The sequence below is a fragment of the Oncorhynchus masou genome, unplaced genomic scaffold (genome assembly GCF_036934945.1).
Source record: "Oncorhynchus masou masou isolate Uvic2021 unplaced genomic scaffold, UVic_Omas_1.1 unplaced_scaffold_1809, whole genome shotgun sequence".
Lineage (NCBI taxonomy): Eukaryota > Metazoa > Chordata > Actinopteri > Salmoniformes > Salmonidae > Oncorhynchus > Oncorhynchus masou.
The window spans coordinates 90,031-108,952 of record NW_027016648.1 but is presented as its reverse complement, the minus strand read 5'-3'; the positions used below and the strand labels follow the sequence as shown (position 1 = coordinate 108,952).

Genomic DNA, 18,922 nt, shown 5'->3' with positions numbered 1-18,922 from the left:
TTTTATAGAAAATAAGATGTTTGTACAAGCACACCTGATACGTTTTCTTTTTGAATATTTGGTTATCTTACTTTCATGAGCAGTTTATGGAGAGGGACAGAGTTGACAATAAACCCAGATGTCTTTTGTCCTCTTATGTGAGTCATCCCTTCACACACACAGAGAATGGGTCAACAACTTCTAACACTCCTGTGTGTGTGTGTGTGTGTGTGTGTGTGTGTGTGTGTGTGTGTGTGTGTGTGTGTGTGTGTGTGTGTGTGTGTGTGTGTGTGTGTGTGTGTGTGTGTGTGTGTGCGCGTGTGTGCGTGTAATCACAGATTGTAGCGAGTTGCTGGACGTCGACCCAGACGAAGCTTCTGAAGAGCTGACAGAGGTGGTGTGTCTGGAGTCAGAACTAAAGGACGGACAGTAAGAAAGAGAGGGGAGGGGGGGGAGAGGATATATATATATATATAAGACAGATGGTGTGTCTGGAATCAGAACCACAGAATGGTCAGTAATTAGGGATGTGGCATTTTTTTTTTAAAGAAAGTTTAAACCGTCATTTCCTTTCTTATTTAACTTCTCAAAGTATTCTCATACCCATACAGGACTTCTTTCCACCTGTTAATGATGATGACGTAGTGGTGGAGAGTCGACGACAAAATAATTGATTCCTCGACTCCCACTTATGAGTGTCAAGATTCTTATTCCGCTAAGAATGGACTCCTAAGATTCAGTATTTTTGGAACAGATGGGACTGATTAGTTGCCATACTTCCGACATCACAAACACACGCATGGAGAGAGTGAAAGCTGTCAATGTGCCCTTGAGCAAGAAACTTAACCCAATTGCTCCTGTAAATCGCACTGGAAAAAGAGCTTCTGCTAAAATGACACAAAACAAACGTCACACACAATGCATGTGCACAGGTTCTGTTCACAGGTTCTGTTCACAGGTTCTGTTCACAGCGTGGTATCCAGGCGCCCAGATAGTGGAGAAGTTGAGCCTCGTGTTAAGTGCTCTAAGTTGTTGCAGAAATTGACCTACTGTGCTGTTTACCATCTACATCATATCGATGAATTACCTTTACACAACTTTCCCCAGGGCTTTATAGCCTAAGCCTAGTTAGGCTATAAACAAAAAAATAATATGCTTTGTGATTCAAATGTTTGGGTATTTTCTTAAATTTAAGGATCCAAGTTTCATCACACCCTATTCAGTTAGAAAGAGGGAAGAGAGGATGGAGATAGAGAAAACATGGGTCAGAAAGCACAGAGAGACAGATCAGTACACGTTGTACACACATTCGTTTGTGTGTGTAGGATGATGGAGGTGGAGGTGGGACGTCACAATGTTCTGTTGGTACGGAGTGAAGGCATATACAGCCATCGGCAACCAGTGTACACACTACGGAGCTCCCTTGAGCAAAGGTGAGGAAGTACAGTCAGTGTGTGTGTGTCCCTGTGAGTGCATGTTCTCCAAGTCATGTACTGTACACAATGTATTGGCTGTTATAATAGTGTATTGTGTGTGCATGTGTGTGTGCGCACGCGTGTGTGTAGGGGTTCTATCAGGGCACAGGGTGCGATGCCCGTGGCACGGTGCCTGCTTCAACATCCAGACAGGAGACCTGGAGGAATACCCTGGCATGGACTGTCTACCCTGTCACACGGTAGGGAGGGAGAGGGTGGCAGGGAGGGAGAGGGAGGTAGGAGACGGGAAGGGAGAAATATAGAAAGAGAAACGTTGAGGAATACCCTGGCATGGACTGTCTGCCACACAAGGTGGGTCTAACAGACAGACAGACAGGCTTTGATTGACTTTGTTTGATATATTTTTCAGGTGAAAGTCGAAAACAACAAAGTGTATGTGTCCGTAAACAAAAAGGTAAGCATCACTTTTAAAATCGCATTGCTTTTTAAATGGCAGAATATTACAACATGCTGCATTTGCTGTCAAGCTGAAGCTCTCAATTTTGTTTTGATTTACTGTTACTGTTGCCTTAACCATGTTATACAGAAACAGTAAGAGCCGGAAAACTATTTGAGTTAGTTATAGATGGATCATAAAGCAGTTATGAATTCTTTTGTCACTATGTCATGTGGTGTTTGTGTGTAGGCAGCGAGACAGACCAAACGAATAAAGAGTATGGGATCCAGAGTAGAAGGTGTCATCCACACCATCCTACTGCTCGGGGAGGTGAGGACGGGATACTGGGGCTCAGTGTGCGTGTGTGTGCACAAGTGCCTTATGTATGTGGTTGCTTGCGTGAGTGTGCGTGATGGTGTGCTCTCTCTCTGTAAGCGTAGGGTCTGCATTCGTTAGTGTGTGCGGAAACTCTGAGACAGGAGAACTTCGGAGGCAGAATCATCATGGTAACCAGGGACAACCTTCTGCCCTATGACAAAACACGACTCAGCAAGGTAAATTACCCAAGTTCTGTATCTTCTGCAAAATTCCCAAGTTTTTCCAGAAATCCTGTTTGTAGTATTCCAGATTTCCTGCTCATTCCCTTCTTATTCTGGGCTCCCGAGTAGCACAGCGGTCTAAAGCACTGCATCTCAGTGCAAGAGGCGTCACTGTAGTCTCTGGTTTGAATCCAGGCTGCCTCACATCTGGCTGTGATTGGGAGTCTCATAGGGCGGTGCACAATTGGCCCAGCATCGTCTGGGATAGGCAGTCATTGTAAATAAGAGTTTGTTCTTAACTGACTTGCCTAGTTAAATAAAACCTTCTGGGCATCAACCGACCAGGATTTCTGAATAACCTGTGAGCATAACCAGAACTCTACAACCCTAGAGCTTACCCTCCCAAATCCTTACCTTATGTTTCTATTCTGGTAGGGGCAAAGGTCATGGGGTCAGAGGGGAGGTCAAACCCTATAGATCTATAAAAAAAATAGAATAGATGGGTAACTCATTCTCGTGTTTTAAAAAGTAAAAAAACAGTCCTAAAATATGTTTTCATTCTTTCTAACCGTCACCTATCTAACACGTCACCCCCCCGACCAGGTAATGAATGTGGAGGATGACAGCATTTTGCTGAGGAGGATGGAGTTCTTCCATAAACACGACATCGAGGTGTGGCTCCGCAAAGAGGTGGATACAATATAGCTTTATTTATATATTATTACAACATATTATATACATTATAAAATATTATACATAGTCCTCATTCTCCTGGCCTTTACTTTGTTGTGTTAATTTAGGAAGGATGAGTTTCTTGAACAAATTATTCTCAAGATTCTATTGGAGTTCTACTGTTCGAACAGATGACCTCAAAGGGTTAATTCAGATAACATGGCTCTCTCTCACTATGTTTTCTCTTTTGTGCTCATTAACCTGTAGTATATCTGCCTGTATTTACAGCATATGAGTGCACTATATTTATGGCCATTGCTTGGTTGTTTGCATGCTCTCAAGCCTTCTCAAGCTCTGTGTTATTGTCATGGCAGGCCATGTCGTTGGACACAGAGAAGAAGAAAGTAACATTTGATGACGGTTCAGTTCAGAGCTACGACCAGCTCCTCATATCCACAGGCTGCAGGTGCACACACACACACACACACACACACCCACACACACACACACACACACACACACACACACACACACACACACACACACACACACACACACACACACACACACACACACACACACTGAGAGAACACTTACCCCAAAATGGTCACCATTCCACCCACCCCAGAACACAGCAGTAGTTAGAGAATGGGAATAGGAATGTCCATTCTACTTATTCTAATTCTGTGTTCTGATCCATTCTAATTCTGTTGTGTAGAGCGAAGGGTCTGGAGTGTCCAGGTAAAGACCTGGATAATGTAAAGATGCTGGAGACACCAGAGGATGCAAGGCAGATACATGTTGCCTGTATGGGCTGTCATATCGTGATCGTGGGGACATCCTTCGTTGTTGGTACATTGTCTCATTCAGTCTCAAATTGACACTTTATGCCCCAACAATAGTAGTGCACTACTTTTGTCCAGACCTCTGTCTTTGTGTAACTCTGGCCAAAAGTAGTGCACTACACTACGAATAGCCCTGATCTGTGTATTTCCCTGGCTGTGTGTTGTGTTTAGGCATGGAGGTGGCATCCTATATGACAGACAAAGCCACCAGCATCACAGTGATTGGCAGCAGGAGCACCCTACCAGAAGACCTTGGGCCCTGAGATTGGCAAGGTCACCATGATGGTGAGAGACAGGAGAGGGCGCTCCGAACCCTCCTTTTATTTAAGCTTCCAATGTAGAACTAAGCTGCATTTAAAACTGCTTAGAAGTCATCTTCCTTTCTGCCTCCTCACCCCTCTCATCCCCTCCTTGTGTTGTGTTGACAGATGCTTGCAGAGAAGGATGTGGCGTTTTATATGAATGACAATGTGTCAGAGGTCCGCGGAGAGAACGGAAAGGTACAGTAGAGAGACCAAGCTGTGTCCGTGTCCTGGCAACATGAAGACAATCCCATTATAGTTGTACAGCTGTGTTGGGTTATTCAATGAGAATATAACGTGTTTGTCTCTGTGCAGGTAAAAGAGGTTGTGCTGAAGAGTGGGACAGTCATTCCTGCTGATGTTTTAATAGTTGGCATAGGTATGTACAACACAGGACAATTATTACACTTTAAATTCAGTATACTACACAACCTCATAAAGACCTACTACTGTATGGCAAATCTGAACTATAAAGACTGTATTTTCTTTGTACATCTCATACTTTCTCTCCTCTCCATCTCTTTTCTCTCTCTTTCCTGTATCTCCCTCCCCCCAGGTGTGATCCCTAACTCAGAGTTCCTGCAGGGTACTCCCATAGCGATGGACTCTAAGAGCTCAGTCATAGTGGACAAGGTGAGCTCCAATTGGATGGCTGAATAAAGCATGTTGTTGTCCTACTGAATCAAACCAAGGGTTGCTTTGTTTGTTAATAGTAAGAATGTTGACATCTAATTTGTGGCATTTGTTGTAACTTTATTTGTGTGGGGGTTAGGAGTAAATAAAGCTTTACTCTTTTGATGGTATGTAGGTTCTATGTTAGCCTAAAGGCCTGGCTCATAGCAATATTGAGGGAAGGTATGCAGCCGGTTATACACTCGTATCTCCCGTGAACCAGTTCGTACAAACAAACAAAATCTCCATTCAGGCTGTAAAGGCATCTGTTTCCTCCTTAACTACACTTAATGGAGAGGGAAAATATGCATACTTTCTTTATGAAGCACCATTTTCCACCACCATTCTAGAGTGGCTAATGCTAGTCCCATATGTTTGTCACGGCTGTTGATTGAAGAGGACCAAGGTGCAGTGTGGTGAGCGTACATATTGTCTTTATTAGAAAAGACACCCAACAAAACAATACACACTACCAAACAAAGACAACTTCCCACAAAGAAAGGAGGGGAAAAGGGCTACCTAAGTATGGTTCCCAATCAGAGACAAGATAAACAGCTGTCCCTGATTGAGAACCATACACGGCCAAAACATAGAAATACAAAACCATAGAAAAACAAAACATAGAATGCCCACCCCAAATCACACCCTGACCAAACCAAATAGAGACATTAAAAGGCTCTCTAAGGTCAGGGCGTGACAATGTTGCATAGCGTGTTCAGCCAGTCAGGTTGCAGCAGTCTATTTTTTCTCCTCTGGTCTGATAGTCCGTGACTAGCATTAGCCATGGTGCTTCATAAAGAAAGTATGCATATTTTCCCCGTTTTTAAAAAAATGAATTAAATTGAGTTAAGGAGGAAACTGACGCTTTTGCAGCCTGAATATAGTAACCGGTCCACAGGAATACGAGTGATTAGCCAGCTGCACATTCCCTTCGAAGGTAAGATGAAACAACTCAACATCACCATCTGCCGACCTTTGGGCTAGCTCTATGTAGGCTGTATGATAGTGTTTATAGGAGAATCTCAATTGCATACTCCTCGCGTCCTCTTTCCTTGCCTCCTTCTCAAAACCAGTTGGGGGGACCAGTTGAGGTGGTGGAGAGAGATCGTGAGGAATATGCAATTGAGATTCTCCCCAGAGTTTCTTTACAGAGTGTAACTATCAGTGATGTAGTGGAGAAAAACGTTGATCACCATTCACCAGTGTTGTGGAAGCTACTCTGAAAATATAGTTTACTAAACTACACACTGGAATAAGATAAGCTACACTAAAGCTACCCTCAAGAAGAATATAGTTTACTTAACTAAGGTTAGTTAGAAAAAAGTAGTTCACTACATCCGAACTACTAAATTATCATATCTAAATCTAATGTCAAAGACTACAAATTGCAAGAGCAGATCACTTTGGAATCAGATGTTAACAGAATGTGTACTTTCGCCTATGAGATTAGGGGCAGGTCTGATGCTGAAAAAATAAATACTTCACCCATATGTCAAAAAGTTAGGAATTACTGAGATTTGAATTTAGTTCAGCTACCACCAAGCTACTACAAAATGTAATTAAATTACTAGTTGAACTATAAGTAGTTCACGACTCCCCAACATGGCCATTCGTGGTTAGTAAAGTTATGCTCCCTATACTTTCAATGCATTGTTCTGCAAAAGGTGTTGACATGCGCTTACCCTCCACTACACAACTTGTTACTATACTAAGCGTGTGTGGTTCCTCTCCTCTCCTGCAGTGCATGAGGACCAATGTTCTTGAAGTGTTCTGTGGAGGAGACCTGGCTACCTTCCCCCTGACAATGGCCAAAGACCAGAGGGTCAATATAGGACACTGGCAGATGGCACAGGCACACGGTAACTCACCCAGGCCAATTTAAACACATGCATCAGGCTTTTACCTTTATTTTTGATTTCTTTATTTAACTAGGCAAGTCAGTTAGGAACAAAATTCTTATTTACAATGACGGCCTACCCCGGCCAAATCCAGACAACGCTGGGACAATTGTGCGCCGCCCATGGAACTCCCAATCACGGCCGGATGTGATTCAGTCTGGACCTTTGCTGTTATATGGCCTCAATAATCTTTCAGATCAAAACATCTAAAAAGCAAACCTTGTTTGTTCAAAGGTCTCTAGGGTTTGACTAATGTGGGTTTTACTGGGCTTTTACTTAAAGTACCAGTCATAAGTGGACACACCTACTCATTTAAGGGTTTTTCTTTATTTTTACTATTTTCTACATTGTAGAATAATAGTGGAGACTTAAACTATGAAATAACACATATGGAATCATGTAGTAACAAATGTACTACATGATTCCATATTGAAACAAATGTTATATTTGAGATTCTTCAAAATAGTCCCTTGTTGCCTTGATCACAGCTTTGCACAATCTTGGCATTCTCTCAACCAGCTTCATGAGGTAGTCATCTGGAATGCATTTCAATGAATAGGTGTGCCTCTTTAAAAGTACATTTGTGCGTTTGAGCCAATCAGTTGTGTTGTGATAAGGGAAGGTTGGTTTACACAAGATAGCCCAATTTGATAAAATACCAAGTCCATATTATGGCAAGAACAGCTCCAATAAGCAAAGTCAAACGACAGTCCATCATTACTTTAAGACATGAAGGTCAGTCAATGTGGAAAATTTCAAGAACTTTGAAAGTTTCTTCAAGTGCAGTCACAAAAACCATCAAGCACTATGATGAAACTGGCTCTCATGAGGACCACTACAGGAAAGGAAGTCCGAGAGTTACCTCTGCTGCAGAAGATAAGATCATTAGAGTTACCAGCCTCAGATATTGCATCCCAAATAAATGCTTCACAGAGTTCAAGTAACAGACACATCTCAACGTCAACTGGTCAGGGGAGACTGCGAAAACAGGCCTTCATGATCAAATTGCTGCAAAGAAACCACTACTAAAGGACACAATAAGAAGAGACTTGCTTGAGCCAAGAAACACGAGAAATGGACATTAGACCAGTGGAAATCTTCCTTTGGTCTGATGAGTCCAAATTAGAAATGTTTGGTTCCAACCGCCGTGTTTTTGTGATGTCCACGTTTGGTTCCTACCGTGAAGCATGGAGGAGGAGGTGTGATGGTGCGGCGGTGCTTTGATGGTGACACTGTCAGTGATTTATTTTTAATTCAAGGCACACTTAACCAGCATGACTACCACATTTATTCTGCCTGGATGCACCATCCCATCTGTTTTGCATTTAGTCAGACTATCACTTGTTTTTCAATAGGTCAATGACCAAACACACCTTCAGGCTGTGTGAGGGCAATTTGACCAAAAAGAAGAGCTTTATCAGATGACCTGGCCTCTACAATCAACCAACCTCAACCCAACTGAGATGGTTTCGGACAAGTTGGACCGCGGAGTGAATGAAAAGCGGCAGACAAGTGCTCAGTATATGTGGGAACTCCTTCAAGACTTTTGGAAAAGCATTCCAGGTGAAGCTGGTTGAGAGAATACCAAGAATGTGCAAAGCTGTCATCAAGACAAAGGGAATCTAAAATATATATTTTGATTTGTTTAGCACTTTTTTTTGTTACTACATGATTCCATATGTGTTATTTCTTCACTATTATTCTACAATGTAGAAAATAGTAAAAAATAAAGAAAAACCCTTGAATGAGTAGGTGTGTCCAAACGTTTGACTGGTACTGTATATAGTTGCTATTGATTTTGATGTTGTTGCTGTGTGTGTGGTGTTGTTGTAGGGAGAGTAGCAGCCCTGAACATGCTGAATATACCCACTGAACTAAACTCTGTCCCTTACTACTGGACCGTCCTACTGGGGAAGACCATCAGATACACAGGTAAGCCTATCCACTACACACACCTGAACACACCTGAACACACACTAATCATTTGTGTATATGTGTCCTTTGCAGGCTATGGGAAGGATACACTGACATCGTGGTAAAGGGAAAGTGGAGGAAAAAAAGTTCCTGGCCTTTTATATCAAGTGAGTCAACAAAAAACATCATTGTTCAAATGGACGTGTGTGTGAGAATGTGATGTCTGTATGCGTGTCTGTGGCTGTGTGTGTTTGTATGTGTGTGTATATACTTTAGCACAAGATGTGTGTGTGTGTGTGTGTGTGTGTGTGTGTGTGTGTGTGTGTGTGTGTGTGTGTGTGTGTGTGTGTGTGTGTGCATGAATGCATGGCAGGGTTTCCATTAGCCTGTAATTGGTGGCCTTTGGCCTATGCTACTGTTGATTGCAAAGACGGAGGCTGTTTTCATTGAAGTAGATCAACAGTTAGAGAGTCTATAGTGGAAAGCCTACAAGGCAGAGCTCCAGACTGAAACCATTTAGTCACATTTTGCGACCTTTTGATTTGGCTGTGCGAGTAAAAAAATTATTGGTCGCATGGGTGGGAGCTGCACATTCCTTCACATCACTCAAAAACGCCCTATTTTTTAGGAGGCTCAAACCATGATTTGGTCAAACAGTAAAGTACATTATCCTCATTATTCCTGTAATGAAAGTGTCTGCCTGCCTGTTAGATTAATACATGGCTCATAGCTGTGGGTATTATCTGTAGAGATAGTGATCTAGTAGTTGGGTTTTGTTTCTACATTAAATGTCCCGTTAGATTAATACATGGCTCATAGCTGTGGGTATTATCTGTAGAGATAGTGGTCTAGTAGTTGGGTTTTGTTTCAACATTAAATGTCCCGTTAGATTAATACATGGCTCATAGCTGTGGGTATTATCTGTAGAGATAGTGATCTAGTAGTTGGGTTTTGTTTCAACATTAAATGTCCCGTTAGATTAATACATGGCTCATAGCTGTGGGTATTATCTGTAGAGATAGTGATCTAGTAGTTGGGTTTTGTTTCTACATTAAATGTCCCGTTAGATTAATACATGGCTCCGAGCTGTGGGTATTATCTGTAGTGTTACTGAGCTAATGTGTTTTGAGTTTCCACTTACTCAGGTGCTGAATAATTAGTTTAAATTAGCCTATGATATTAGAGCACGTAAAGATGCATGCAAATTCATCTCTGTTGAACAAGAAAATGCAGGCCACTGTGCAACTCACTATTCAGGTAGGATGCCATTTTTGAACTTCAATGTATTATTATTTTCGTATTTATAATAATTTGTTTAATCATTATTATTATTATTATTATTGTATATAATTGTTATTATTGTAGGCCTATTTATTAATCCAAACCAGTTTACTAAAATGCTAAACATATTTTGTTTCAGTCTGAATTAAATTAAGTTCGATCTGTCTTTTTAATTGTGTACTCTGTATTTAATTTAAGATAGGTTATAAGTAGGCATGTTGTAAAATAAATATCATTAGCCTATTGCTGTTATTTTTGGGGTACGGTAGGCACAAGTGTTTCTTGGTAATTGCTGCAAATTAGCCTGTTAAACTTTTGCAAGGTTTAAACCAGTTCGTTGAGCTATTTTCCTTGGCCAAATTAAATGTTTGTGTTTGCCGCAATATAATATCCTTCTCGTATTTGTCCTATAAACAACGGCTTGACTTACTTTTGATATTACCCTAATAAATTTTAGAAACTTTTGCGAAGTTTTGGTGTGGTGCGGCATTTAGCCTAAAGTCGTGGCACAAACTCTTTCTCAAAGTCTGGTACCACCAGCACTGGATTACAGCAGAGAGCCTCCTGTAATGTCCTAAATGCTTTGGTGGCCCTTTCATCCCATTTGACCATGTTTGGCCCTCTGGCTCTAGTCATGTCGGTGAGTGGGGCGGCCACTGTGGCATAACTTGGGATGAACTTCAGGTAGTAACTGGTCAGCCCTAGGAAGGCTCGAACCTGCTTCTTATTTACTGGTTTCGGCCATTCTCTAATTGCCTCCACCTTCTTACATTGTGGTTTGATTAATCCTCTTCCCACAGTGTATCCCAGATACTCTGTTTCCTCTAACCCCACATAACACTTGGCAGGGTTCGCGTGAGCCCTGCCTTTCTAGGGCGTCTAACACCGCCAGTACCCGGGTAAGTGGGATTCCTAATCTGGGCTGTAGATCCCACGTCATCTAAATAAGCTGCGGCGTATGCTTGGTGCGGTTTTAGGACCTTGTTCATGAGCTGTTGAAGGTGGCTAAATGAATGGTATGACGGTGTATTGAAACAAACCGCCAGGGGTTGCAAAGGCGATCTTTTCTTTTGCCCTGGGGGTCAGAGGAATTTGCCAGTACCCTTTTGTCAGGTCCAGAGTCGTAATGTACCGAGCTTTACCAATTTTCTCCAGTAGTTCGTCTACATGGGTTAGGCATCAAACTTGGAGATTTCATTTACCTTCCGAAGGTCGTTACAGAACTGCAAAGACCCATCGGGCTTGGAGACCATCACAATTGGGCTAGACCACTCACTATGTGACTCCTCGATCACTCCAGCTGTCAACATTTTCTCTGTCTCTGCTCTAATCATGGCGTGTCGAGTCTCGGTTACCCGATATGCTCATGCTCACTTTTCTCCCTGGTAGGGAAACGATATCATGAGCCGTAACCTCAGTTCGGCTTTTGTCAGTTCGGCTGGGTACCTCTGAAAACACATCTCTGGATCAGGGTCTTTACTTCCTGTATTGGTGCTGGGGACAGAGTAGGTAAAAATTTACTTTGGCTGTCTCCTGAGTGTGTGTGGGGTGTGAGACCATTAGTGTTTCTCTCTCTCTCCATGCTTTTAACAGGTTTATGTGATAGATCTGTTCCTGGGGCCATCGACCTGGTTGTCGGATCCGATAATTAACTTCCTTATTCTCTCCAGTACTTCATATGGTCCTTTCCATGTGGCTAGTAGTTTACACTCTACTGTGGGAACAGCACTAACACCTTATCTCCCGGTTGAAATTCCTCAGTGTAGCCTGCCGGTTATAAGTGTGCCACTGGTGCTCTTGTGCTTGTCTCGTGCTCTCTGACGATGGGCATGACTGTGGCTATCCTGTCTTGCATTGCCGTGACATGCTCTTTGACACTAGTATACGGGGTGGATTGGTGCTCCCAGGTTTCCCGGGCGATGTCTGAGATTCCCCGGGAGTGCCTCCCATATACAAGCTCACAGGGAGAAAACCCCAGCGAGGCTTGAGGAACCTCTCTAATGGCAAACATCAGATACGGCAACATGCAATCCCAGTTTTCCCATCCTTATCGATTACCTTCCTGAGCATTGACTTCAGGGTCCTGTTGAATCTCTCAATCAGTCTGTCTGAGGATGGTAAACCGATGTCCTCAACTGTTTCACCTGCCACAATTTACAAAGGTCCGGGACATAAAGGGGGTCCCCTGGTCAGTAAGGATCTCCTTTGGAACCCCTACCCTGGTGGACAAGAGCACTAATTCCTTGGCAATATTTTTGGAAGCCATCGTCTGAAGGGGAATGGCTTCTGGTTAGCGAGTGGCATAATCTAGAATGACCAGAATGTATTGGTGCCCTCTGGCGGATTTGGGTAGTGGGCCCACTATATCCATCGCTATCCTCTCAAATGCAGTTTCGATTATGGGGAGTGGCACTAACGGGCTTCTAACAGCTGGTCGGGCCTTCTCCACAATGCCGAGCCACCTCAGCCTGAATTCCTGACCAGTAAAACCTCCTTACAATCCGGTCTCGGGTTTTAGCGATACCAAGGTGTCCACCCAGAATGTGCCCATGAGCTAGATCCAGAACTGTCCACCGGTACCGGGTGGGGACCAACAACTGTTCACCCACATCAACCCCTATTTTTGAGACTCTGTACACCAAACCCTTTTTCATAATGAAGTGGGGAAAACTATTAGGCATCATCCCATCATTTATGGGAGTACCATCTATGACCTGCACGTCTGCTCTGGCTTGCTGCAGGGTTGGATCCTGGTTTTGGGCCGTCCCGAAATTAGTCAAGGACCCTGCCAGGTCTGCGGGTTCTAGATCGTCATCCTCTGGTTTCAGATCGACCCCAGCCCCACTAGTACCGGGCTGTTCGTTATCAACGAGGTTCATCCTCATCCTCCCCTACTAGCACCTGTGAGGTTGGCCCCTGGGAGACCTCTTTTCTTGGCTTTGGTTGAAGACCCCATCCTTCTTCTTGCTTGGTCAGGGTTGATGGCTTCTCAAATATGCCATTCTTTTGGCCTAACTTCGCAAAGTTAGAAAAGTGTCTACCCAATATTACATCATATGACATCTTTGGGACCACGCCGATCTCATAATCCAGCAGACCGTCCTCTGTTTGTATGCTCACTAAGGCTGTGGGGTACAGACGGGTATCCCCATGAATGCATGTAACACTGATATCCTGAATCCAGCAGTGCTTCAACTTCTTTCCCTTCAACCTTCACCCTGCACATATGTTTGTTTCTTGATCTTTCAAGTAGAGTGGTTACAACAGGACATGCATACCATATATCATCTTCTTTTTCACCGAGGTTACATTGCTTCTTTCTTAGGGCAGTAGGCTGCAATATGTCCTGGTCGATTACAATTGTAACAGATAATAGGGGTTCGAGGGGGGAGAACTCCCAGTTTCCATTTTTTTCCTTAGTTTCTCGGCCCGATTCTTTCCTCATGGCCCCACGCTGCTCTCTTCCCCTCCACCTGTTGGGACAGTCTTACCCTGTCCACTGGTTCGCACAGGCCTGGGGAATGGGAATCTTTCCTCCTGTGCTTACTCAGCTGTTCCTGCCGTACAATATCGTTCAACCAGGCCCACGAGATGGTCGGCGGAAAGTACTCGTTCTGGCCAACCCATCATCTCACTTCTTGGGGTAGACCTCGCTGAAACTGGTTGAGTACGATGGTCTCGACGATCTCTGCGGAGGGACGGGCCTCCGGTCGCAACCATTTCCGTGCCAGGTGAATCAAGTCGAACATCTGTGTTCGGGAGGTTGTCCAGGTTGGTAGGACCACTGGTGGAAGCGGTGTGCCCTCACGGTATTGGTCACTCCCAGTCTAGTCAGAATCTCTCCCTTTAGTTTATCGTAATCCTGTGCATCTTTCAACTCCAGGTCGAAATACGCTTTTTGAGCGTCCCCGGCCAGGTATGGTGCCAGAAGCCCTGCCCATTCTTCTTTTGGTCACTTCTCCCTCTCTGCAGTCCTTTCGAGGGTGGTAAGATATGCTTCCACATCATCCTGTGCTGTCATTTTTTGAAGAACATTATTGGCCTGCCTCTGGGTATTTGCAGCTGATAATTGAGCTCAAATTTGGCCCGCTAGCCCCTTTAGGCCTTCTCTTAACTCCTGGGTGTTCTCTCTTGCTCTTCTCTGAGCAGCTGGTTGGTCCGGTGCTGGACCTGTAACATGTCCTGGTACATTCGCATTGCATCCTGATGAGCTATTTGTTGAGCTCTAGTTGCCTCTTGTTGGGTGGCCGCCGCTTGTAACAGGGCCAGTATGGCTCCCTCCATACTCATGTTCCTGAGAAACTGTCCTAACCAAACAAACCACAAAAAAAACCTGACTCCCATTTGGAGTGCTAACTGAACATCAAGTCTATTACCCGCATTCTCCACCAGGTGTGGCAAACCTCTTCAAGGTTATGAGCGTTTGTCACAAATTAAGTGGGAAACTGTCACCAAATCACCCCAGAATGAGAGTTCTTTCAAACAGGACAGTACCTGTATGTTTGTTTCTCCGTCCTGGTCCACCAAGGCCGTAGGCAAGGTCAAGGATAGCAGGGTTCGGTACACAAATCGGGTTCTCGGTAGGTCCAGGTCCAAATGCCGACAGGTAAGCCCAAACAGTCCAGCTAATACATGGTAAATCCAGCCAATCTCTATTGTCTCTTTCTCTATGGTTCATAGATACTTCCAGCCCTCTCTCTCTCTTCCTGGTTTTTCTTGACCCTTTATCTGTGGGTTGGCTCCACCTTCTGAGGGTTCCCCTTGCTTCTGGGACTTGTAGTTTTGGCAGCCGGCCATTTTGTGATATGTAGTTCTGATCGGGTGGCCATTTTAGTGATCAGGCAGAGCCCGTTTATTAGTTTTGCTCTCACATATCTGCCATTTATCACTCAACCCCCTTCTTTGCCACAGTATGAATACTATTCTTCTCCCCACTATTTTTCTCCCCGCAGGGATGATGAGGTAATAGCAGCAGCCAGTCTGAACTATGACCCAGCTGTTTCTGCTGTGGCCGAGAGGTTCGCTGCAGGAAACACCATCACTAAGAAAGAGGCTGAGTACGTGGCTACCCACATCCCTCTCTCTCACTGTAAACTCATTATTTTATTTTCTCCAGGCAGACAGACAGACACAAGCACACACGGACACACACTGTAATACAGTGCCTTCAGAAAGTATTCACACCCCTTGACTTTTGCCACATTTTGTTGTGTTACAGCCTGAATTTTAAATGGTTTACATTGACAGTTTGTATCACACAATACCCCATAATGTCATAGTGGAATTATGTTTTTAGAAATCAAATAAAAATGTGTTTAAAAAGTCACGTAAATTGCATGGACTCACTCTGTGTGCAATATTAGTGTTTAAAATGATTTTTGAATGACTATCTCTGTACCCCACACATACAATTATTTGTAAGGTCCCTCAGTCAAGCAGTGAATTTCAAACACAGATTCAACCACAAAGGCCAGGGAGGTTTTCCAATGCCTCACAAAGATGAGCACCTATTGGTAGACGGTTAAAAGTTTTTTTAAAGCAGACGTTGAAAATCCTTTTGAACATGTGAAGTTATTCATTACACTTTGGATGGTGTATCAATACACCCAGTCACTACAAAGACACAGGCGACCTTCCTAACCCAGTTGCCAGAGAGGAATGGCTGTGAAAGGAGCAAACTCAGGAAGGACCAACAACATTGGAGTTACTCCACAATACTAACCTAATTGACAGAGTGAAAAGAAGGAGGCCTGTACAGATTACAAATCTCCCAAAACATGCATCCTGTTTGCAAAAAGGCACAAAAGTAAAACTGCAAAAAATGAAATTAACTTTATGTCCTGAATACAAATCATTATGTTATGGGCAAATCCAACACAACCCATCATTGAGTACCACTCTTCATATTTTCAAGCATATTAATGGCTGCATCATGTTAAAGTTATGCTTGTCATCCACAAGGACTAGAGAGTTTATTTCTATTTTTTATAAAAATCCTATTGGAAAACCTGTTTCAGACACTGGGAAACATCTTTCAGCAGGACACTAACCTAAAACACAAGGCCAAATATACACTGGACTTGCTTACCAAGATGAAAAGGAATGTTCCTGACTGGCTTAGTTACAGTTTTGACTAAAATCAGCTAGAACATCTATGGCAAGACTTGAAAATGGCTGTCTAGCAATGATCAACAACCAACGTGACAGAGCTTGAATATTTTTTTTTAATAATAAATGTGCAAAAATTGTACAATCCAGGTGTACAACGCTTTTTGAGACTTACCCAGAAAGACTCACAGCTGTAATCGCTGGCAAAGGTTATTCTAACATGTATTGACTCAGGGGGTTGAATACGTACTGTATCTAATTAAGAGTTTTTTTAAATAAATGTTTTACAAATGTTTTTTATCCACTTTGACATTACAGAGTATTTTGTATAGATTATTGAGAAAAAATTTACAAATATATACATTTTAATCCCAACTTGTAACACAAAATGTGGAAAAAGTCAAGGGATGTGAATACTTTTTGAAGGCAATGTATCTCTTTCCCTTCTCTTCCTCACAGATCAGATGACCTGAGGTGGCTGAAGCTGAAACTGTCCTGATCATCCCTCCTTCCACTCATCCGTCTCAACATCACTTCATCTCCGACACACAAACACAGAATGTCCCCCCTCTGTCCATCTCTCCCTCCCTCCTCCTCCTCAGGCATCCCTCCTCATCCCCTCTCTCTTCCCCTTCTTCTGGAGAACAAGTCGTCTGGCTGGAGGCTCAACATTTCTGAGTTATAACCAGTAGTGTAGTGGAGGGTAATCGCATGTAAATGCCGTATTTGCACTTTTTTTTTCATTTTGTGCGAGCGTTTTCTCACCTTTTGCAGAAAAATGCATAGAAAGTGCACGGGCGTTACTTTACTCACTGATAACGGCGATCAGCACCTATTTTACCACGACATCACTTGTTATGACATCAGCCATATAGCAGGACAACACTCAACAGTTTGTCTGTTCTGTTCTTAGCCAGTTTGTTTACAGGTGGGGGGAAACAGAAAAAAACAGTGATACCTCAGATAAACAGATTTTGTGGGTTTCATTTTTCATTTACAAGGATGAGTTTTATATGTTCTCCGTTTTGGGGAAACTACATGGTCATGGTGTCGCCAATGCCCACCTGTTGATGTAGACATTTCTTACTTCACATTCTGAAAATGGGAAGAAGAGATGATAGAAAGGTAGCCGTGTGTGTTCTACTGTAGATATGGTAGTCATGGTAGCTACCCACTGGGCACACACTAGTTGAATCAATGCTGGTCAAAATGAGATGAAAGTAGTCCTGGTTGATGATTTTTTCAAATCCAATGTATTTTCCACGTTGATTCCACGTCACAATACGTTGACAAATTACGTTGAAACAACGTTGATTCAACCATTGTGTGCTCAGTGGGTAGTGTTCTACTGTTGACACGATAGCAACATGATGACATGCCAGGTTGGAAGTCATGGTAGCTGGTGTTCTAATGTCGATACGGTGGTCACATGACAGGTTGGTAGTCATGGAAGCTAGTGTTGTACTGTCAACATGTCAACCAGTGGTGGTGGCATAGTCTGAGTTTACGCTTACTTTGGGTTCCATGGAAGGGGTTGCTAGGTAGGCCGTTGCCGGGGTCACGGGCAGTGGAAAAACACAGGTGACCTTAATGGCCGCTGTGGCTATGTGGATGGACCAATCAGAACGCTGTTTGGGGATTAGAGGGACAGAAGGCCAGGGCCGAGGTCTTTGAGGCAGGGATGCTGAATTAGGCAACCTGAACAAAACAGGCTGCAGAGAGAATAATAGACATGGACAAACACAACACAAAAAGATAACACCAAAATGCTTTCAAAAGAACTGCTGTGCTTCTCTCTCACCCATCTCTCTTTCAATCTCTTACATCTCTCCCTCTCACCACACTGGGCACACTAGGTCGTTTCAACGTTGATAATTGGGTAATATTTGGTTGAGATGTTGATCAATGAGTTTACAATCTATATTTGTTGAATTTCCAATGTGTTATCACTATGCTTTCAACCATCTAAAAGCACAACCTAATTCCAATGTTTTGTTTATTTATAAAACAGATGAATGAATGTGTTATCATTGTTCATCATCTAATATCTGAACCACATGACCTGGGCCTGGTTTCCCGAAAGCATTGTAATTTAGGCGTATGAGTGTTTTAATGATGGATTGTTCCAACAACGTCCCGAAGATGTAACATGCGTTTCCCAAAATACCACGCAGAGAGAGCGTTCGCTAAGTGCGTTGTTGAGGCACAGGCCTACAGTCGAAACTAATAGGACCGAAAGAAAGTTAGCGCGGCTCTCGGATCAGCTTTCTCCATTCAAATCTTTAACATTCAAATTTTTGATGGGTCAGCTCCTAGAAAGATATTATCACCTATGACTGCAACTATTAGCCTACCCCAGTGGTCGCCAACCGGTCTATTCAAATCAAATCCAATCAAATTTATTGGGCACATTCAATTAAATTGATGAGCAATGACAGAGCGGCATAGGCAAGATACAATAGATGGTATAAAATACAGTATATACATATGAGATGAGAAATGTAAGATATGTAAACATTATTAAAGTGGCATTATTAAAGTGACTAGTGATCCATTTATTAAACTGGACACTGATTTCAAGTCTGTATGTAGGCAGCAGCCTCTCTGTGTTAGTGATGGCTGTTTAACAGTCTGATGGCCTTGAGATAGAAGCTGTTTTTCAGTCTCTCGGTCCCAGATTTGATGCCCCTGTACTGACATAGCCTTCTGGATGGTAGCGGGGTGGACAGGCAGTGGCTCAGGTGGTTGTTGTCCTTGATGATCTTTTTGGCCTTCCTGTGACATCGGGTGCTGTAGGTGTCCTGGAGGGCAGGTAGTTTTCCTCCGGTGATGTGTTGGGC

At 43.2% G+C, this 18,922-nt stretch overlaps 1 pseudogene; it reads left to right on the top strand.

Annotated features, from left to right (window-relative positions):
* The first annotated feature begins 364 nt into the window (after positions 1 to 364).
* On the top strand, positions 365 to 16,581 carry LOC135538972 (apoptosis-inducing factor 3-like; annotated as a pseudogene).
* The last annotated feature ends 2,341 nt before the right edge of the window (positions 16,582 to 18,922 follow it).